The following is a 23,500-nucleotide window of genomic DNA, read 5'->3' as shown; positions in this document are numbered from 1 at the left end:
CCCTCACCATAAATAATATAGCTATCACTGAAACGTATACAATATGCATCAGACAGAGTGTGACATTTCTTGAAATAACTGACATATGCCAAGAGGTATACGGCATGCATTGAAATGAATATGACAGATTGAAATGAATGTAAGTTACTGAAATGAATATATTGTATCCTGAAAAGAATATAATGCACATTGAAAATAATATAACATAAACTGAAATAAGCATTACACATGTTGCAATGAATATGAATTGTGGTGAAATGAATGTTACCCAGATTGCAATGAATATGAGATATACAGAAATAAATAGAAGATGATTTAAAATTAATATGGCTTGTGTTGAAATGATTATAAACCCCATTGAATTGAAGTTGACATGCCTTAAAAAGAGTATGACCAAAGCTGAAATTCTCATGGTCAAAATGAATATGGCATGCATTGAAATGAATATGACACATATTCAAGTGAATATGATATGTGCTAAAATGGAAAAGTTGCATCTTAAAATTAATATGACAAGAGCTAATATGCATATGGTATCTAATGAAATAAATATAACATTGATTGAAAGGGATATAACACATGTTAAAATGAATACGAAATGTGTTGAAATGAATATGAGCTTCATTGAAATTAATTTGACATGTTTTAAAAGTAATACAAGTAACGTTAAAATGAACATGGTATTTATCAAAATGATGACGGGTTACATTGAAAGTAATATGATACACATTAACATGATTATGATACCTGTTGAAATGGATATGTTTCATGTTAGAATGAATGTAAGATGTGTTAATAGGAATGAGCTATCAATTGAAAGGAGTATAATACATGCTAAGATGACTATGACATGCAATGAAATAAATATGAGCCCCATTGAAATATATTCAACATGTCCTAAAATGAGTATGACCAATGCTGAAATTAAAATGAAACTTGTTAAAATGAATATATTATGCGTTGAAATTAATCTGATGCACATCAAAACAAATATTGCATGTACTAAAATAAATATGACCTATGTTGCAATGGATGTGACCCATGTTAAAATTATTATGGAGGGTGTTAAGGTGACTATGACATCCATTGAAATAAATATGACATTCATGGAAATGAATAGGACACGTGCTAAGATGAATATGAACCAGTTTGAAATGAATATGACACCAGGTGAAATTAATATGGCCAACATCAAAATTAACATGACATTTATTAAAATTAATATGACACCTTTTGAAATAAATATGAAACTATGTGAAATAAATGTGGCATGGTTTGAAAGGAATAAACCACATATCGAAATGAACACAAGCCATGTTTAAATGAGTATGACCCGTGGTTAAATGAATATGACTTGCATTGAACTTATGTTGAGCAGCTGTAAAATTAATGTTACATATTAAAATAATATGACATATTCTGAAAGGATATAATAAGTACTAAAAATGAAGTAACTAAAAATATTATAACACACAGGAACCAGCCTTTACCACGCATCAATTACATGCATCCATTTGCCACACAGTTAAGTATTTCTACATTTGTCACACATTAATTTATCAGGCAGGTATGTATTTTTGTAAATAAGATAATTTTTTATTGGCGCATAGAGATAAAGGGAGGTAAGGATGATTTTAGGGTTTAAAGGTGGTTAGAAGTAAAGGGAGGTGAGGATCATTTTTGGTTGTAGGAAGTGGGTAGAGGTAAAGGGAGGTAAAAAATGAAAAAAGGGGGATGTCCATTAAAAAATAAACACACACACATGTATATATATTTATATATATGCATAGATATATACATATATGTCCCGCGCGCATACGTGCAGACAAAAAGGATTTCTCAGAAATGTTTGCATGGCAGTGCGAAATGGAGTACAAGAGGAGTTATGTCTCCTCTTGCCAACTTGGACTCTCCTCCATTGTGCTCAAAGATATGATGATACCATGGGCAGTACATCATGAGGACTTTAAACATGGAAGATAAACGCTACATAATTTATATGTGACATTTAATTTTTTGAACATTACAGTGCACTCAGACTTTTAAACTGTGATTTGGGACGCTATCCAGCAAGAACACATAACAATCATCCAAGACAGTGAACTTAAATTTACAATTCAAAATTCGCTGCATATGCAATGTAGCACCCTGAATTACATGATTTAATTCATGATAACAACAGCAAAGACCTGTGCAATAGTATTAAATTAATAAAAATTGCTGTGCCATTACGCACGATCGATGCCAGGCAGGATGATGTCTGTCCCCTCATAAAGGAGATCTAAATAGGTGTAAAATACAACAAAATTTGCATATTGTCATTTAGAAAAATTCATTAATATTTTCCTTGTCGCCTTATTGATATGATTGTTGTCCAAGAATAAATAAATACAAAGATGTAACTAGTATAATCAATTTCTGCCCAAGTGGGCCGAAGAAATAAAAGACCAGATGTGTATGATCTGTCGTGTCATAACCCCTGTATGCCAATTGATGCAGCTGGTGAGTATAAGTGAATAGTGGAATTAAAAACATGTGTAGTTAAAATATATACAAGTGGTCTCAACAGCGGAACCAGAGTGATGGTGCTAACAGTCCCAGCCATAAAGGTGCGTTACATAAGTATGGTACTGGGACAACTGGCTCAATGACCCTCCAGAAACTCCACAGATGTATGAGTGTGGCCAAGCTGACAGGAAAATGAAAGCTGACTGTAATTGATTTACAGGCAAGTGTGGAAATCCTCGGTTGCATTGAGGCCAAAGGGGGTCTTACTATCTAATTCCAAGATATACTTGGTTTCTAAGGCTCGTAGGATCGCCTCCCTGTTACTCCCTCTTCTCAGAGGGCTAACGGCATCTATCACGAAATATTGCAGTAACTCGCTTTTATTATCGTGATATTCTCCGAAGTGCCGTGCGACCGGGTACGCGGCATCGTTGGTATTGACAGCCCTTATGTGCTGGAGTATCCGCTTGTGGACCTGCAATTTGGTACTCCCAACATATTGCAGGCCACATGGACACTCCAGCACATACACTGCGTACTCAGTCTTACAGGTAAGTTGTTTAGAGATAGTACGAGGGATGTCAGAAAAGGGTGTGGAAAACATGGTCTTGTTGACACCTTGTTTGCAAGCTTTGCAGCTGGCGCATCTCCTAAAGCCGTTGCTGCCATCCAGCCAATTTTTAGCACTTACGACTTCCGGACTGGATTTTACAAGAGCATTACTCATCGAGCGTGCTTTCCTGAAAGTTTTTGCTGGCTTAGGTGTGAAAAGCGCGCCAATTACTGGATCATTCCGCACGAGGCTCCAGTGTTTATTCACTATTTTGCGGAGTGCCTGTGCTGCTTGTTATACGTCCAGATTAATCTAATAGGCTGTTTGGATAAATGATGTCATGAGTAATGTCACTGACCATGTCATGAGTGATGTAATATGTGACATCATCAGCAGTGCATTGCGGGCGCGCGAGTTATAGTTAGCTGAACTAACTATAACAGGGAATTTCACTGGTTTTGTACGAGTGAAATGTCCAACTAACTATAACGCCCCTGAAACCTATGGTTTTTTCAGTGAATTTCTAAAGTTTTTTAAATGCTAATTTCTAACTGTAACGCTGCTGGAACCTATGGTTTTTTCAGTGAATTTCAAAAGTTTTTTAAATGCTAATTTCTAACTATAACATGCATGAAACCTATGTTTTTTTCAGTGAATTTCAAAGGTTTTTTAAATGCTAATTTCAAACTATAACATGCCTGACACCTATGGTTTTTTAAGTGAATTTCTAAGGTTTTTTAAATACTAGTTTCTAACTATGCCTACAGAGGTAGGACATGTGAAGATAGAAGACAAAACGCATAGTAAGCAGTGAAAGAAATGCAGAAATAAGCAACAGAAGTTCTCAAAGATGAAGAAAAGTGCAGGAAGAAGCAAGACGTGCAGAAAGAACCAACAGAGGAGCAGATGGGGTCAAGCGTGTGGCTGGCAGAGTGGGTGGGTGTAGTGACAAGCTGTCTGAGTCTGAGGTTGGCGAGGTTGTCTAGCAGGGTGGTGGAGGTGGTGTCGTTGTTGTTCTCGAGGTGGAAGTTCAGATCCCCGAGGAGGATGTAGTCCGTGGAGGCGAGGGCGTGTGTGCTGACGAAGTCGGCGATGGCATCGCTGAACTGTGGCGGTGGTCCAGGGGTCTGTAGATGAGGGTTCCTCTGAGGGTGGTGTTGGGATCGGTGTGGATCTGGAAGTGCAGGTGTTCGGCGGTGCTGAGGGTGTCGTCGTGCTGGTCGAGACTCTGAGAGTGTTCCTGTGGACCATGGCGACTCCTCCTCCTATTCCATTGGTGCGGTCCTTGCGGGTGATCTTGTAGCCGTCAGGGATGGCTATGGCGATGTCAGGTGCCGAGGAGGGATTCAGCCAGGTCTCCGTCAGGAAGACGACGTCTGGGGAGGTGGCGTTGAGTAGGTCCCAGATTTCGATGGAGTGTTTCCTGGCTGAGCGGGTGTTGAGAAGACTGCATCTGAGGTGGTTGCGTCTTTTCTCTGTGTGTGGTTTGGTGGTTCAGGGGCTGGTGTAGCTGCAGTTCCAGCAGGAGAAGGGCCCTTGGGTTCGCTTCGGGCAGCCAGGAAGCAGGTGTGTGACCGTCCGGTGTTGAGTGCGTCGAGGGTGCTGGCATTGTAGCGGAAACGGGTGTCATGGTGTTTGCGGGGGCCAGGGGTTCTGGCGCTGGGTGCGGTCCAGGCACAGACGGGCGCATATGGGCTTGCCGCGCAGCACCTGCCATAAGAAGGGGAGGCGAAAGGGAGGGGCAGCTGGGAGGTGGGAGCGGACGAATGGGCGAGCTCAGGGGCAGGGCCGTAGCGGACGCAGCAGTGGGAAAACCGGAGGGGGGAGTGGCGAAGGATACAGGAGGCAAAAAGGGCACAGATATAATACAGAAGGCAAAAAGGGCACAGAAGTGATACAGAAGGCAAAATGGGCACAGAAGTGATACAGAAGGCGAAAAGGGCATGGACACACAGGCGGTGCTGTGGGTCAAGGGTCGCTCTCCTCACAGCGCAGCAGCCGCCATAAGAAGGGGAGGCGGGAGGCAGGAGCAGCTGGGAGGTGGGAGCGGACGAATCGGCGAGCGGGTGGGGTGGGGACGCACGGCGGGAAAACGGGAGGGGGGAACGGTGAGCGGCAAAGGATACAGGAGGCAAAAAGGGCACAGAAATAATACAGAAGGCAAAAAGAGCACAGAAGTGATACAGAAGGCAAAAAGGGCACAGAAATAATACAGAAGGCAAAAAGAGCGCAGAATTAATACAGATGGCAAAAAGGGTGCAGAAATAGTACAAGACGAAAAGGGAGGAAGAAAGCGAAAACAAATAAACAAATAATCCAAAATGTAAAACAATCACAAGGCAAACCTACGGCCAGTCATTGGCTAATAGGCTTTGAATTAGCACGTGAAAGTTGTTTTAAATAACATCGATAAAAAGCATTTTATCTTCAAAAAGTGCGCACTATACTATACTATATATATATGTAAGTCAAAACAGTGGTATTAGCGTACAATACATCACACAAAGGGTTATGTAACTAAAGAGACCAAAAATGAATATTCTTTACAAAATCCTGCAGTCTGCAAAAAAAGTAAAAAAATAGTCCGCAAACAGAGGTAAATATGTGGGACAAATAAAGGTCATAAACAAAACAAAAGCAAGCTTCAACGTACACATACATTTGAATGACTAGCCAGTAGAATGGTTTAAATAAGACACATTTTGCAATTGATATAAATAACAGTGAGGCAAATAACACTGTTCTCGATATGAATAGGGACACTACTGAAATTGGATATGAATCGCATTGTGTTGTATAGAAAAGTGAATGAACTGGATAAGGATATGAATGAATTGGATACGGTGAATTGTGTGTATAACACATACTGAAAAGCACATGACAGTGACAGCCAATCACAGTGGAGTTCAATGCAAGTTGCAGCGCTCCCTTAAGACACTGAACGGGTCAGGTCAGGAAGAGGAGGGATTGTGGGTTGGAACACATTGAAAAACAACATGCAGAAACAGGCAGCATGGAGTCTAGCCACACCCTTTCCTGCTGTGCTGTTTGGATCACAAGGCCGTCAATCTCATAGAGCTCAAAGCCTACCAATGACAGCCATGTATGTTGGCCTGCCCCCGCCCGTACCTTCTTGGGCAGCACTGGTGAAGCACTTCCAGCCGTATGTCCTCGCTAAGGGTGCCTTAGAGGGTTTTGGTGGACAGTGACACTGATTCGGTGCCTGCCATTGCCGAAAAGCTACTCAAGTCAGCAAGTCGAGCCCCCCAGCCTGACCCCGCACCTCCTTCTGAAAACATTGTGTAAGCTGTCCCAAGGCACACATCTATCTAAAGTATTGTGGAAGGTGAGTTGTTAGGTTAGTGGGCAACCTTCAAGCAGGGAGCAGGCAGAAAGCAGAGAATTAACTCTCAAACCGTCAGGACAGGTGAGTGAGGAAGCCGCAGCACGCGCCGGTGTGAGCTGCTGCAGATGGAGGCCCCTAAGCGGCGGTCTCTAGCCCCCGGCCTCCGAAGCATAATCCCATGGCCAGCGCTCAGCTCACCATGGCACTGGTGATGCTGCAGCGCTCGCCCACCTCGAGCGCGGCATCCTCCGCAAGCACCGGCGAGGTAAGCCAGACAGGATGCGGGTAGGGGTGGCTGGGAAAGGACAGGGCTCAGAGGTGCAGGGTAGGCCGCCTTATTCCTATGTACCTACATCAGGGGAGGGGAACTGAACGGCCGCTCCACACTGCCCGGGAATTTAGTTTCTTCTAAAAATGAAGACATTTTTGCATCTAATTTCCTTCTGTCAGTTATGCTTCTACTATCAATGTAGAAAGAAATGAAATACTTTCAGCCCAGGCGGAAGGTGAGGGTTGGACATCCTTTAATTAATCTAACCCCCTGTGCTGCTACCTGGTTGATGTGAACTTTTCTTTGATGCTTAGTTACATCCGTGGCGAATTATGTTTGTCCACCTCTCTCTATTTATTTATTTATTTATTTATGCATTTTTATATAGCGCGGACTTTACCCGAAGGCGTCAGAGCGCTTCACATTAGGAACAGAAATGAAACATAATGAGAAACATTACAAAAGAGCAGATTACTAAAACATACGTTACTTACATAAGGTAATAGTGACAATTGTGAGCAAACAAAAACATGAGGTAGTAAAAATTGTGAGCAACCAAAAAAATACATGAGGTAGTAAAGGTAATAATGACAATTGTGAGCAAACAAAATACTTGAGGTAGTAAAAATTGTGAGCAACCAAAAATACATGAGGTAGTAAAGGTAATAGTGACAATTGTGAGCAAACAAAATACTTGAGGTAGTAAAAATTGTGAACAACCAAAAATACATGAGGTAGTCAAAAGTGCACAAGAGGAAAAGTGACAAGTGTGCAGTTATAAGAGAAAACAGAGTATAATTTGAGGTATAATACTGCAATAAGTGCTAGGCATAAGAACAGGCGTCACGTAGGCAAGGTGGCACTTGTGCAAGTATCAAAGGTAAAAACATGTGAGAGGTAGCAACCGTGTGTTACAAGGGCAAAGTGTTGTGTGCATGTTACAAAAGGGCACCGAACACAAGTACATGGAGAGTCAGTTTTATTTTGCAGCGGAACAGGAACGGATGTACCTGCATTTAATATATTTATACTAGACTGATTTGTGTTTTATTTTCTGCTCTGAGCACCCCTCACATGCATGTCGGCAAGGAGTATGTGTTAGCCACGTGCGCCGAAGGATCCTGGAACATGCTCGCATCTGACTGCATGCCCTCGAGACATATAAAGGTCCCCCCTTTTATCATGCCCCAACCTCATTGTTTACCTGGTGTGCTGCTTTAGCAAAATGTCCGTCTCAACAGCTCCGTTCCAGAAGGAGTCTAATCTGCTTTGCTGCTCCCAAAGACGTGGTCTGCAGAACGCAGCAAAGTGCTCCAGATGTGAGCTCAAGGCATGACCACACAAGTCCAAATATTGTTCCATAAATGCACGAAATACTGTCTCTGCTCGATACAAATGGCCACCATATTTCAAATGTGTAATTAAAGCTGGTCTCCGTGCTGCAGAATTAGAACAGGCCATCATACTCCCGAAGCAGCCTGCAGGAAACAATCATCTAAATGTGGCAGCCACGACTGACTGTCATATGCCAGATGAACACTTAAAGTTAGGACACCATACTCCAGAATGTTAGAAAATGACAAAATACTGCCCTGCGGAACAATGTACAGATTTCCAGATATGGAACCCATGACTAACCCAATATTATAATCAAGATGTTTACTTACATTTGGGAGCCATATGTAATGTAATAATACTCCATAGAATGTTAGAGCAGGACACCATACTCCAAATACGGTCTGCAGAACTGCCCACAGCGCTTTAATGTGTCGCCTATAACTGACCACCCTAATCTAGATGTATGCCATACTCCAGGATATTACTGCAGGACTCCCTACTCCAGGGCTTTAAGTGGGCTGGGTCCTACCAATGCTCATCACCAGCACTTGTTAAAAGCAAGTACCTAGACGGGTCCCTATCGGGCTCTCCATTTTTACGCTTGGGGTGAAAAAAAACTTTGCAATAGTACCATCCGTCACTGCTTTTGATGCAACTTCAAAGAAACTAGTGTTTCAGTTTTATACTGGACAAACATGGAACGCTTTACATGAGCACCAGTTACATTACTCCGGAACATATTCATTTGTTGAATCACAGGATGTTGAGCCAACCGCAAGCTCAAACCTACTTTCTCCGCTTGAAAGTCGACAGCTCTAGCCTTTCGCCACAACCTTGCGCACAAGAACTGAAACATTTTCAAAATGATATACAACAAAGTCATAGTTGTTGCTCATTTATCTTATGCAATTTACAACCATTGACAAAGCCATTAGTCCTGGCTTGTTGTAGGTGTAATTTGGCTTCTTGTGTTGTACATCTGGATGGATGAATGGGCAGAAGTATTAAAATAACAATCTGGCAGCACACTGCTAAGTGCAGATTTTTAGCTTAAGTGTTTTAAGCCACATCCTTTATTACATCGGCCACGCCCCTATGAGAGACCCCCCCCCAGCCAATTTGTTCAGCCCACTTAAAGCCCTGCCCTACTCCCTATGCTGCCGGCAGTACTGGACACAATGATGGCCGCCCTATTGTATATGTTCATTTACAGTTAGGCAACATTCTGTAGAATGTTAAAACAGGATACAATACTCACAAGGTGGCCTGCAGAACTGCCCACAATAATGTGGGTGTGGCCTACAGATCTGGCTCCGTACTCGGGTGTGGCCAACAGAAATGAACGTTATACTCGGGTGCGAGTTGCAGAACTAAACATAATACTTGGGAGTAGACACATGCTCAAGCAACTGGGCACAGTTTTGGCCCTCAGGACTGGATGCAATACTCCAGACTGGACCTAAGTATTCTCATGGAGGGACCTGCAGCGCTAACTACAAAGCGCACTTTGCTGAACTGGACACAAGACTCAAATCTTAGGCAAAGTGTTCGTCTGGGACAGAAAATAGACCCGGGCACCGAAATAAAAGTGGCTCCTTTAGCAGGTAGTTAAAAATGTAACTCAGATTTTCAAATTAGGTTGTTTTGAACATATAAAAAACATTGTATAGCTGTTGTGCAAAGTATGTGTGTCTGCATGCATTTGTCCTTGCTGGAGACAATATTTGGGATATTAGGAGAGTTAACATTAAACCCGGCCCACAAGACTACAAAACAGGCCCACAGACCAGCCTCTCAGACCATCTCTTTAAACATTGCAAGATTTCTCTGTAGGCCAGTCAGACTTTGCTCCGGTGTGGCCTTTAGTTCGCAATACTACTGCGACAGCCTGCAGAACATCTCTTTAAACATTGCAAGATTTCTCTGTAGGCCAGTCAGACTTTGCTCCGGTGTGGCCTTTAGTTCGCAATACTACTGCGACAGCCTGCCGAACTAGACAAGTACCCTGAACTTAGGTATGGCCTACATAACAGCACACAGTACTCAGGTGTGGCCGCAGAACTGAAGACATGATTTCAAGTGTTACTTGTTGTACTGAATATGATGCTCTACTTTGTCTTCCTTCCGGCTTCAGTAACCAGTTGCCTCACATCTGTGTGGTCCTTAATCTTTGGTGTGATTTGCACATTATGGGTTTGACTCTGACAAGGTAATACGGTTTCCATTGCTGGTGAATTCAGTTGTGCTGCCCTCGTGTTTACCTGGTCCAAACCTGAGATTACCAGTGACTCTACACTGCCTTGCATCTCCCTCCCTCCCTAGGTCAGCAGAATGACACACTCTTGCAGCCACCCTCTCTTCATGCACCCCCTCTTTCTTCCACCTCTTGCTGTGCTAAGCTTAATGTATGTATGTGTGTGGCAGGTAGCACAACGTGAGCAGGCAGGCCATATTCACAAATTGCAGTTCTTTGTTTTGTCCGCTGAGGAGTTGTGAAGGGGGTGGTGAGCAGCAAAAATGAGAACCAGTTGTTCCATCACTGCTACAACTTGCTTCACCCTCTACCCTCTACCCCGCCGTCCGTAGGTGTTTCTATGTTAACTGCTGATTACAAAGCTGCACTTTGTAAACTTTAGAGAAATCAATGCTTTTTCTCTCCCTTATCACATCTCTGTGAAAGTCACGTCTGGCCCCAGTCTAAGTATCTGTCCAAGATTAAAACGGGAACCGTGCCCCAAGCAACTCTTTCCACCTGTGCTGATTTTGCGCAGGTGTCTGCGACCAATTTCGCTTTATTTCACGTAGATTTGACTGTTCCTCGCACATTTGCATGTGGATCACGGAAGCAAATTGTCAGTGGGATCAGCATGAGCATTGGGCAGTAGGAATGTAAGATGCTGATACCGGTGGGCAGTACAAGCACCCAGCGCTTACAGCCACTATGAGCAGATGTCCCTAGCAACCAGTGTAAGAAGCTGGCACTGGTAGGAACTAGGAGGTGCCCAGCACTGATGGGCAGTGTACAAAGTTGACACTGTTTAACATTGTAAGATGTAAGCACCAGTGGGCAGTATGCGAAAATGACATTAGTTGCCAGTATAAGAAACTGTTTTATGAGATGAAGAGTGATAGGGCCCGATCACTTACTGGACGTATATTGAGCAAAAATTTGTTTCATTATGATACTTGCCCTTTGACAGGGGGAAACCCCTAACCCCCTAATGTAAACAAGGTTCAACAAGGGTGTCAGGGCAAGATTCGTATCTCGTACTCTTTAAGGAAAAAATTCCAGTCAAACAAAGGTTCATATTGTTAGGTGTTTATAAGGGTGTTGTCACTCTATCCTTGAGAGTGAGTGAAAGAACAGCCAACACGTGTTTCACCCTTTTACACGGCCATCCAGCCTGGGGCTTTCTCAGGGAGTTTTTAAGGGGATTTAATTGGTGAGTTCGTCTGGGTCAATTAAGTTTCCTTGTTACTTCTCTAATATCGGGCGTAATGCTGTTACCGAAGTGCTCTTACTGATAATGTCGGTAACCGAAGCCCCAGGCTGGATGGCCGTGTAAAGGGGTGAAACGCGCATTGGCTGTTCTTTCACTCACTCTCAAGGATAGAGTGACAACACCCTTCTAAACACCTAACAATATGAACCATTGTTTAATTGGAATTTTTTCATTGAAGAGTATGAGATACGAATCTTGCCCTGACAACGTTGTTGAACCCAGTATAAGAAACTGGCATTGATGGTTAATGAGGAAGCTGGCACTGGTTAACCTTTTGAGAAGCTGGATTGGGTAAACAGTGTGTGACAAACTGGTATTTGTTGGCAGTACATGGGCAGAGCAGGAAGCTGGCACTGGCAGTAATTGCAAAAAAAATGCACAGTTAAGCTGCAATAAGGGGGTACTGGTGGTTTTGTGGGGACCAAGCAATGCTAGGAAATATAGAAAATGGTACTTGGGGTACTTTATTCTTCTATAAAACCAGATTACTATGCAACAGGCCAACAAAGCAATCGAAAGAGAAATACATCCAGGTCAACACATTGCGGACATGATCACGCAGCTGAATGGCTGTCAATCCAGCAGAGTTTAAACCTGTGACCATGAAATCAAACACAAATTCCTAGAGCGAATGCATTGAGCTATCAGACCTGCCTTCAGCTCATCATGGTATCTGAATGAAGCAACATGCAGACAGATTATGATGTAGGTATTATCAAAAATAGGCAAGTCATGGTTGATTGGACTATCTAAAATTTTGCAACTTCAAAATATAGTTAAGAGGTATCCTTTCCACACATTTGTGTAAAGAATGTGACTTTTTGCATCCGTTTGTCACAAAAGGTAAACTTACAAACGAAATTCAGTGCATCTTTGCCATCGTAAATAGAAAAAGTCTACAAAATTTAAGCTTGGTGACAGTCTGCTTATATTTTCAAACTTGGTTGCCTTTGATAAGAGTGGCAATTACCTTACTGTATACTCCTTCTATTTAGTTATGTGTCTTTGTTAATTACCTAATTCCTACAGTAAAAAAATATGTATATCCTTTCTATGTAGTTATGTATCTCTATAAATGTATTACTTTACTCCTACTTTAGACGAAGAAAAAAGATACTAAAATAATATAGAAAATAATAAATTCAACCTTTGATTCTTTCGTATGCACTACTGTCTCACCCTATACCTCTCTCAATATATCCTCTACCTCCACACTCTGACTCATCCCAAACCTCATTCTTCTACTGTGATCGCCAAAATAAACCTTTCTAGAACCTCTCCCCTCTATCCTTGCTTGGTTCACCCAAAACCTTATGTTACTACTAGGATTTCCCTAATCCCTTTTAACTACATCCGTGCTGCCCCGATTTACCGCCGGCGCTGGGCCCCAATGTTAATGGGTGTGGTCATGACAGAACGGTTCCGTCATGAGCCCAGGTCAACCGATGCTCATGATGGAACCGTTCCGTCATGAGCATCGAAGGGGTTAAGACTCTTCCCTCCTCCAGCTCTCCTTTTACTCCTCCCGAGGCTCCTCTTACAACTATGAGATCCTAAATAACACTTTCTAGACTCTCTTCTATCTCTCCATTATCCTATTCAATCAAACTAACAGATTGACATGTCCACCACTCAAATTAACACATATTTTTCTGCACTAACCCACCACTAATCATCTTTGGGTTCCGGAGCAGGGTGCTACTCGCTGAAAAGCACTTTGTCTTGCCAGGGGTAGTAAGCGCTATCTAGGTACAATTACAACATATCTTTTTCCATCTGCGTATCACACACCACATCTTTCCTCTTCAGCATCCTATTTTCATTGTTTCCTGAAATACACTTCCATCTCCTTCACTCTATTTCCAACACAACAAACCTACTCACCTGTAACACTGCATTTTCCTTTACTTTCACCTCATCAATATTTTGACAACTGTATACCCCCTTCACACAGTTGCACAGAAACACAATTGGAACTGAAATACGTGCCCATTGCTCTGTGCGCTCTACATGGGGTTAAATGATCATGTACTTTAACACGTTTTGACTCCCTGGCAGGCACTATGAGAAACTTGGAATTCTGAGGGCTGAATCATGACCATTAATACAAATCAGGAGGGTACTCAATTCAATTCAAATTATGCACTGTATAAGTGTAGTACTACGGGGAAAAACATCTATATGGCCCCGCTCACATCCGTCGTTAGAGCACACTGACTCAACATCACATCGTACGCAGACGACACCCAGCTCATCCTTTCCCTATTCAATGAACCCATCCTCCTCAAACGCAACTTTCAAGACAGAATGGAAGCCGTCGCCAGATGGATGAAGAACAGCTGCCTCCAGCTCAACAGGTCCAAACAGAGATACTCATCACGGGCCCACACACCGATGCCTGGAACAACACCTGGTGGCCTTCCGCCCTCGGAGAACCCCATGGACCACACACGCAACCTCAGAATCATTCTGGAATCCAAACTCAAAATGGACCGACCGCCAGGTCAAAGCCCTCACCTCCTCCTTCTACCACACCCTACGCCTCCTTCGCAAGACCTTCAAGTGGATCCCCCCCCCGAACACAGGAAAACCATCACACAAGCCCTCATCTGTAGCAGACTTGACTATGGCAACACACTGTACTCGGGGGTCAGCAAAAAACTCACCTGCAAACTCCAGAATGGCGCCGCCAGACTAGTCCTCATCTACAGTGCCATTGCCATATCAGCCAGCACCTACCGACCCTACACTGGCTCCCCTTTGAGAAGAGAATCACCTTCAAGCTTCTCACTCACGCACACAAGGCCCTACACAATTCCGGACCCGCTAACCTGAACCACCGCCTCGTGTTCCATGCTCCCCGGCGCACTCTCCCCTCGGCCCGTATGTACAACAACTGGATACCTCTGACACCATTAATTAGACAAACAACTCATTGCCCATACAATTTTTTAATTACCGTTGGGATATATGGATTTGTAGTTCTTCTTTTTTCTTATTCAATTTGCAAAACCACCATACCCATCATTGGACATATTCGAACCAATTATTATCAATATGTACAGTTAGACAAAGCAATGTGTTCAGTGATTATGTACAGTGAAAAAAGCTTAAACATATGGTGCATTATACATTCAAAAAAGGTGCGTCAAACAAAGGAAATCAAACAAAGACCAATTCTTCACAGGTACATATATAGATATGAACTTTACGTCCAGAAACAGTCCTATTAAATTCTAGGCAAGGGCAAGGGCAGATTGCTACTTTCTACTGTCCTCATGGTATTAGTGCTCTTTCTCGCCAAGGGGGATGTCAGGGAAGTTTCTCACAACACAAGAGAAAGAAGGACCCTGAGTTTGGGGCTGGTTTAGTCCAGTTGGGGATCTACTTTCTGCCCGGTTCACCCAAGAACCTCTCTCAAAATGGGCCCACGCGTTTCGACCTTCTAAATGGCACTTCTTGTTGTGAAGGTCTTCATCAGGGAAGGTGGATGTTCAAAACAGGACTTGTCTACCGTGATACTTTGTATGTGGCCACGTGGAATCCAAATTATGGAGTCCTGGTACTTCTTAACTGTGGTGTGAGCTCGTTTCTTCGTTGTTATCTGCAGTCCGTTTCTTTCAGCCTCCAGTTGCCTCGGGTGGTCGTGGAAATAGCGCTGATTCTTCAAAGCGTACTGGTGGTTCTCTCCTTCTTTTTCCAGTAGCTTGTGAAGCAGTCCCTCGCAGCTGTACCTAGGATCAAGAAAAGCAGAACAGGAGGGCGTTCCTTCTCCCTCCTCGCGCCCAAGGCTTGGAACTCCCTCCCTCTACACCTCCGACAGATGGGATCACTTCCCAAGTTCCTAAAGGATCTCAAGACCTAGCTCTTTGATGGAACTCAATGAACCTCCATGAACTGCGGACCCCCCCCCCCCCTTTCCTTCAGCACCCTGTGACTCGCTCAGGGTGAGTAGCTAGCGCTTTACAAACCCCTGATTAATTGATTGATTGATCTTGGATGTAGCTAACTCCCCATTAGGGAATGCAAGATTAAGTAAAACATGTGAAATATAAATAGAAACTAAATTGGTGACTTAGTTTGCCTTAACATTATTAGTTAAATGTGGGGAATTCTTTGGTATGTTGATCCAGACTGAAGCCAAATACGTAGTTGACTTAGTATGCAACCAAGTGTAAGTGGTACACGATCCACCTCGATTTGAAATCTGACCAGCGCCAAGTAGATTTTTTAATCAAAAAAGAAAAGGACAAAAATCCCTTTTCTCACCACGCCTAAAATGCAAGCAACTTGAATTTTTCCAAAAGCAAAGCTCCATTCCTTGAAATTGTGTGACAGTGGTAAAGCGGTAACAATACTATAGTCTCTAATGTTTAGCAAAGCAAACAGTAACATCTCCTGCACAATACAAAGTCACAATATATTACCTAATATTAGTTTTACTGCATCATTTGCATGGAATTTGTAATCTACCAACTTCTTATCCACTGCACTGAGTCCTGTCATTTGTGCTCCTTGGCAGCCACTAAACCAGAGCCAATCGGAGTGAATAATCCGCATGCGGAACATGGAAATGTCCCACCTATATATGCTTTTAACTTTGCATGTATGTCAGCTTTCTTAAGATCTTTAAAATCACTGCATGCTTTAAGACGATTAGATTGCACAAAACATAGTAATGTATTTTATTAATTAGGCATAACTGATGCAATCTTCGCCCTATAAAGTGTCACTTATGGGCGATAAGTGACACACAAATGGAGATAATATGTCTAACATGTTGAAATACAGGCAGATGGAAAACTTGGCTGTGTCACTGATGCCATTGACAGCAGCCAACCTGAGCTTTTGAAAATCCATTTCAGTTGGCTCAGGTGAGGACACTCAGAATCTTGTGTTATATGTGCCCATCACAGCACCTCCTCAGCTCTAGTGAGGCCCTTGGGAAGAAAAAGGAGGAGCGTAAGAGAGTGAGTTGCAGCATCTTCAGCCAATCAAGATTTCCCAGCCAAACAGGAACCTTCCCAGCTGCCACACTTCTTGGGAACAGCACTAATCTCTTTTTCCAGACCAAAGTAGCAAACACAATAATGTGAAAAGCAAACCGCCCCCGCATGTGGATTGTGCGAATGCAGTCCTGAGTGGCTGTCTTGGGACTCTCCCATTCTCACTGCCTTTCCAGTTAAATAATTTGCTTTTGTCTATGTTGTCACTCTGCTCACGTGCTCCCTGCCATTGCACCTCTACTTTATGGTCAGTTTCTCTACCATAACACATATTTCAATACTCCAGGTAGACCTTTCAAGTGCATGAGGGAGGGTGTGCTAGCTGGTGGAGTTTATATACACTCTATCCTAAACACTCACCCAACAGTACGTTCTCCTTGTTGGGCTGGTTCCGAAGTATACCTATGATGCCCGTACGTCTGACATGCTTTCCTCAACACCTGCCATGCTCACACCATGTTGAACAGGAGAAGCCTTCTATTAAAGGGAGGGGAAGGCGAGCAGGATTGTGGCGATGGTACATACTTTCACACCAGGACTAGAAGTGTTCTCTGTTGTTAAGCAGATGAACTAAGTTTGATGTGTTTTTTTGTGAAATGATACATAGCAAATCGTCCGGGGTCTTTATTTATGGATCAATCATTACTGTATTCATTTAGCAGATAAAATAAAAACAATCACAATTGTTGCAGTAATTGTTTGACTAAAACCTTTTTTCTTCTTCTTTTAGCGCTTGTATGTGAAGCCAGATTAAGACATTTCTCTGGTACGAGCACAGTTCCACCATTTGGCTTTAATCCTCAACCATCAAAAGAGTTTCTGCATGCATACAAAAGCCACGTCCGAATGTCTGTTTCCAGAAGCAAACACCTGTGGAAATGTGTTCCGCCCCCCCTTTTCAGTATCCTATGAAGCATTTAAAACAAACAACTTTAGGATACTGGATTCACCTGGATTTGGACAGGCCTAATCATCATATTTAGATGATGGGTAGAATGCATGTATATATTACGAAGTAGTTATAGATACAGAATTTTGACCATGCTGTTGTCTAGGAAGGTGTGGTAGTCTTATGGAAGCTCGTGAAATTCAAAGGCCTTAGGCTTCCGGAAAATCATCTAGTAGCATGGTGCAGGTCTCTGTGCCTTTAGAATAGCACATTTCTTTCCCTTCCTCGCTCGTTTATCATGGCATATTAGAAAAGACTACTGAAAAAACGTATTTTTCCTGAAACTTTGTCAATGTTTATTGCTGCAATGATCAAGTTTTTTCCTAAACTACCCATACTAATATATTCTACATCAGTTGTCAATAAATAGATGTTCTTCAGATTGACAGTTCTCGTTTTCATCTTTTTTGTGTTTCTTATGTCAGTGTCAGACCCTGTTTTGGTGGCCACAAGGCAAGCAAGGGCTGCTGGGCCTGCAGTCATTTACCTCTGGTGTACAGGGGTACAGTCGCCTATGGCTCTGCAAACTGGGCTAAGCGCGATCTCTTTAACACTTGACTTCAGTTGTTATAACGCAAACAGTCACATTCTTCTCAGGGAGTAAGTGTGAAGGTGTGAAATCTCCTAACTCAACTGGCCTGCAGCACAGTAACTGATCGTCCAACACATGCTTAGGAAAAAATAATTTTATACACATGCAAAACTTAATGCTTCACAGAACAAGCTATAGGTACACTTATTTTACTGAGCTACTGTGCCCTTCATCCTAGTCCTTCTCTCCCAGGTGTTTCCAATCTCCTGGTTTTGAGCTCTTTAGGGCCAGGTGCTGATCACCTTTTTAAATAGTTTATGCACTAAGTTATCTCAATCAGACCTGTGTGACCTTTCCCATCACAGTGGAATTGGCTCAGCCCACCACGAGTGGTAAGCAGGGACCTACAGCACTGTGTCGTGAACCCCCAAAATGCAGGGCACACCCACAAAGATTCATTTGGGTCCATGGGTCTTAGTTATTACACTACCTTCAGAGAACAGGAAAAAAGGCAGGTGTCTCTCAAACTTCTTTGCAATGAGTTATTCTTGTCTAGATCCAGAGTTTTAAGAGTCAAACAGTCCTACCAGATAAGCTTTTATCTGCAAGTATTATTTGTAGGTGTTTGAACTCTCAACCTGCCCCTGAAAGCAGTCGACATATACAATTATTGGTGTTTTCTGATATGTTATGTCATATGTACAATCGGCACACAAACCTTCTGTATCAGAATAGAGGAATATGTATTATAATATTTCAGCAGTCATACTATAAAATGAAAATTAGAAAAAATCATTTTATATCTCACATCCCTACTATTGGTAATGAATTGGCTTAAGTCATACCTACCGCCAATATGGATAATATTAGCATCTTCGTGTTTATATTGGTGTATGATTAGTATTGTCCATAACTATTTTACTTCAATTCATAACGTACCACTGAATACCTTTAAAACCTTGCAGTTGGTCACCAGCATTTCCCCCAACCAACCAGTCCTCTACTCCTCCAAAACTCATAAGTTTGTTTACATCTTTCTCCTCAATAAATCTCTATAGAAGAGGAAGGGGAAGTTGTAGTTCAGTCTCCGGTATCTTTACCACAGAACAAACAATGCCTCAGTTAGAGGCATGTCTGAATGGTAAGCAAGTGTATCGAAATATGCTATCACATTTGCTCTGTCCGGGGTTGGATGACCTTGTAATGCTGTTCCCTACACATAGCTCTCTGAACAGCTAAATGGACGTTTCCTCTGCTGCATTACTGTTATTTTTGTTGGTGTGAATAATGCCAAACTGATTAAAAAATGATATAACCATCTTGCGTGCTCCGTTAAGTACTAACACAATTCAAAGCATTAGTTTTCAAGACCCCTAAGCCTAGCACGTACACACTTGACCGAGTAACATGCATGCGTCATCAAAGAAAGCCCTGCCACATGTTACTTGCCATGACATGCTGCTTCCTCTTCCAAGAGGTGACATCCTGACAGAAGGTTTTTTCCCACATTTGGGCAGAGGACACAGCAGGTAGCAGCTGTGGCCTCCGCCGCAGTGCTTAGAGGTGTACGGATTCCAGTGAAGATGCTGGCCTCTGGCTTTCTATGAACCTGTTTCTGGACTTGAATGAGACATGGGGATTGGGCCACAGACAGCAGCACAGTCTACCTTGTGTGCAGTCTCTGATGTGGCACATTCTGCCCTGGGCACAGTTTTGCATATTGTAACTTACCACGTTGTACTTCTAGATGCATGGTGGTGCTGAATACACACTTGAAGGTGTATTTCTGTATTTGGTCCTTTTCGGCCAAACTGTGAGTGATACTAAGATGCTGTGCTATCTTTATCTAGTCATGGCTATCTCTGGCACTGGTGTGGTCCGTTCTTAAGGGCGCCCCCCCCCCCCCCCCCCCCCACCACCAACTTTTTCCATCTATGAAGTGTGTCAGGCTGAGCAAAATTCAGTCTGACACTCTTCATGTTCAGGTCAGGCAGCTAGGCGCGGTACATGTGCTAAATGGAGCCTGGCTGCCTGAGATTGAATTTGCCATGATAAAGATTTTAGAGCCTTGTGGGTGTAAGCTCTTCAGCCTGGCAAATCACTGTAGGCCCTTTGTAGTAAATGTCCTCTCTAATGCTCTTCACTAGATAGACTGTTCCATGTCTTCTGTGACATAATAGAATGCCTAGGTGACTCGCTGGCTCACAGTGTCTCCCTCTACCTGGCTGTGGCAGTTGGTTTACTCAGGCTGAGCTGCTAACAGCTAGCTCCTGGTATGGTTCTACTCTTGTACTTATCATCTTGGAAGGAACTTACAATAAAGGAACCTATCTCTACAGTGGAATCTGTATTTTCCTTTACTACATTTTGGCGACGAGGATGGGATGGCCCTACCGGGGCATGGACTACCCACAGACACAACTAGATGGGGCATGGACTACCCGCAAACTACCACTACATGGGGCATAGACTACCCGCAAACCACCACAACATGGGGCATGGACTACCCGCAAACGACCACAACATGGGGCATGGACTACCCACACACACAACCTCCCCTGAAAAGGGTACACCACAGGACAATACCTGGGAACCAAAATGGGGCATGGACTACCTGCACACACCACTACCTCAGAAAACAAAAGAAATGGGCATTGACTACCCCACACAACCTCCCCAAATTAAAGGGTACACACTCTAAGTGAAGACTAAATGAGGACACAAACCAACAGACAGTACACTGCAGTCACGAGCTGTGCAGAACCCTTACTGTCACACAACCCACATGGATTAAAAGAGAGTACACACCCACAACCTCACCAAAGTGTACACTATGTGTTAAGCCACACAACAGTTGCCGTATCCCTTACACAAAAACAAAATGAATAAAGGCATTGCAATGACTGGTGAACAGACTTTACTCTCAACATCCAGACAAAACTTCACGCAGCTGCCAGCACACAAGAAAAAGACTGGAGTCCTTTCAGTGTACAAGCTCACCCACAACATGCAAAGAGAAGCTAAGCATTACGAAGAATAAATAAACAAACAAAAGACTTTAGCTCCGGTGAGCGGTCTCTCACCCGGGGTCTTCGATCCTCGCGGTCACTGCTGAAATATGCCAGGAAAACAAAACACCAACTAGACTATTTGGAAAGTTCCTTCGGTAATGTTGCACCCCACTGTCTCTGATACATGTTCTAACCGGCTCCGCAGTCCCCGCAAAAATTTTAAACATGCTCACACCGGTGTCTCTGCTCCCTGCAGCCACTGCTGAAAAACTGCCAGAAGAACAGTATATCCAGAAAAACCCTTCCAAACCAAACACAGATGCAAGCCGGGAGACGAATATCCGTGACTGCTTGCCTGAAGGGACATGTTCGATGACGCATATTTGACGCTGTACAGGAAGGCTCACAGCAGGAGCGTGCGCCAAAGCGTCAAGAACAGCAAAGTACCTGCGTAGGAGGCAGACGTCACAAGAGGAGATGTACAGGCATCGCGAAGCTGGTAAGTCTGCGTGTGTCGAGTGCCAGCACGCGATGTGAAGACAAGGGCAGTTTTAAATTCAGCTTCCAAACTGCCACGGAGACGGAATGACATGTCGAACCCCAAAATGTTTGAAATCAAGTTACTCACACAGTGGTTCGGACCTAGCTTCTCCACACAGGCGTGTGAGTGCCGCTACTGTGAACACTATTAAGTCCCTTAAAAAAAAAAACGTGAAAACACACAGCATGCGCCGACAGCGCCGCTTCTGTGAAGACTTTTAAATCCTTTCCAGACCCTTTTCCGGTTCTCTCACAGGGAATAAATACACACAGCAGGGCTTATTCAAAAATGTAGCTGGAGAAACTTTGCAGAGACAAGAGGAGGGTGACAGGAGACATCAAGGTGAAGGCACACACCCAGGGTGTAGGCTGTCTAGGTGGAACACGACACTGGTGGGGTCAGCTGGGCATTACCTTTCAGTTTAAGTTCGAAATTTTCCACAATCCTTGATATCTTGGGTTCTTTCCTTTGTAGTTGCTTAATTCCTTGTTGATAACTGCACGCGTAGGTTAAACCAGTTCAAAACGTCGCCAAAATGTAGTAAAGGAAAATACAGAGTCCACTGTAGAGATAGGTTCCTTTATTGTAAGTTCCTTCTAAGATGATAAGTACAAGAGAAGAACCCCACCAGGAGCTAGCTGTTAGCAGCTCAGCCTGAGTAAACCAACTGCCACAGCCAGGTAGAGAGAGACACTGTGAGCCAGAGAGTCACCTAGGCATTCTATTATGTCACAGAAGACATGGAACAGTCTATCTAGTGAAGAGCATTAGAGAGGACATTTACTACACATCCTCTTCCCTTATGGAATGGGGACAGAACAGAGAACACAACAGGCAAAATACCTCAAATGCAACATCAGCAGAAAAGTACATGAAAGAACCAAATGAGATGTTCAGAGATAACATAAGCACGAGGTATTATTAGCAGAAATGTGAACAAGGAAAACTAAAACTAAATCCACATGCCACTAGCTCCTGGTGGGGTTCTACTCTTGTACTTATCATCTTGGAAGGAACTTACAATAAAGGAACCTATCTCTACAGTGGACTCTGTATTTTCCTTTACTACACCCTTCCCTGCATGACGAGCGGTTTCCTCACATATAGACACAGGCGCTTCAGTTTTATGCCCTAAAGTGCCCAGGGCTGACTGTTCATCAGTGAAGCCTCGTCCCTGACTGGGTGGTTTGGAGTTAGCAGTCCTACTGGCCACATCCCACTTTGTGATGAGTAAGGGACTGCCGTTTCCTCTCCTTGGCTGACCCATAATGAGGTTAGCGAATGAAAGGAGGCGGCAGTCTCAATCCGCCAGTAACCATGAGGCCTCCCTCCAGTCAACTAGTGTTAAATATATTATCTGGCTGCACAAGTGTGTTTCTCTCTCATGTCTGCAGTTTGGTCGTTTATTGCATAACTGTGAGCAACCGCGAGTGAGCCTTCGTCCAACTGCCTGACACAGCACACTTTACCGAACCGAGCCATTATGCCTGTATTCTATGGGGCAACTGATGTTAGCTGCAGTGTAGTTAGGACTGGGACTAGCTAAGAGCTCCTGAAACATTTTCTCTCAGGACTGGTTAGAATAGTGTATGGTATGTGGGTATCATCCTAGACAGTATGCAGTGCAATCAACAATAGGATAATGGAAAATTTTAAACTAACAGAGACATGTACAGGAAAACATATTTTTTTATTCTGATTATTGAAATAGATATTTCATAAAAGAATACATATAAAAATCGATTATAAATAATCATCAGATGAAAAAAACACGTAAATACAACCAATTAACCCCTTGCGTGCGGCGGGAATTCCCCGCCCATGCTGACTCCGCCTTGCGTGGGCGGAGTCATGACGGAACGGTTCCGTCATCAGCACAGCTCAGCCGTAGCTGATGACGGAACCGTTCCGTCATCAGCATGCAAGGGGTTAAATAAAAAGG

General features: G+C 43.3%; 1 protein-coding gene across 2 annotated transcripts in view; it reads left to right on the top strand.

Annotated features, from left to right (window-relative positions):
- Positions 1-23,500, top strand: part of LOC147698897 (apovitellenin-1-like) — a 108,568-nt gene that overhangs the window by 48,787 nt on the left and 36,281 nt on the right. The window lies entirely within an intron of this gene.

This window comes from Lissotriton vulgaris, chromosome 8 (assembly GCF_964263255.1).
Source record: "Lissotriton vulgaris chromosome 8, aLisVul1.2, whole genome shotgun sequence".
Taxonomy (NCBI): domain Eukaryota; kingdom Metazoa; phylum Chordata; class Amphibia; order Caudata; family Salamandridae; genus Lissotriton; species Lissotriton vulgaris.
This window is presented reverse-complemented; position numbering and strand designations above follow the sequence as displayed.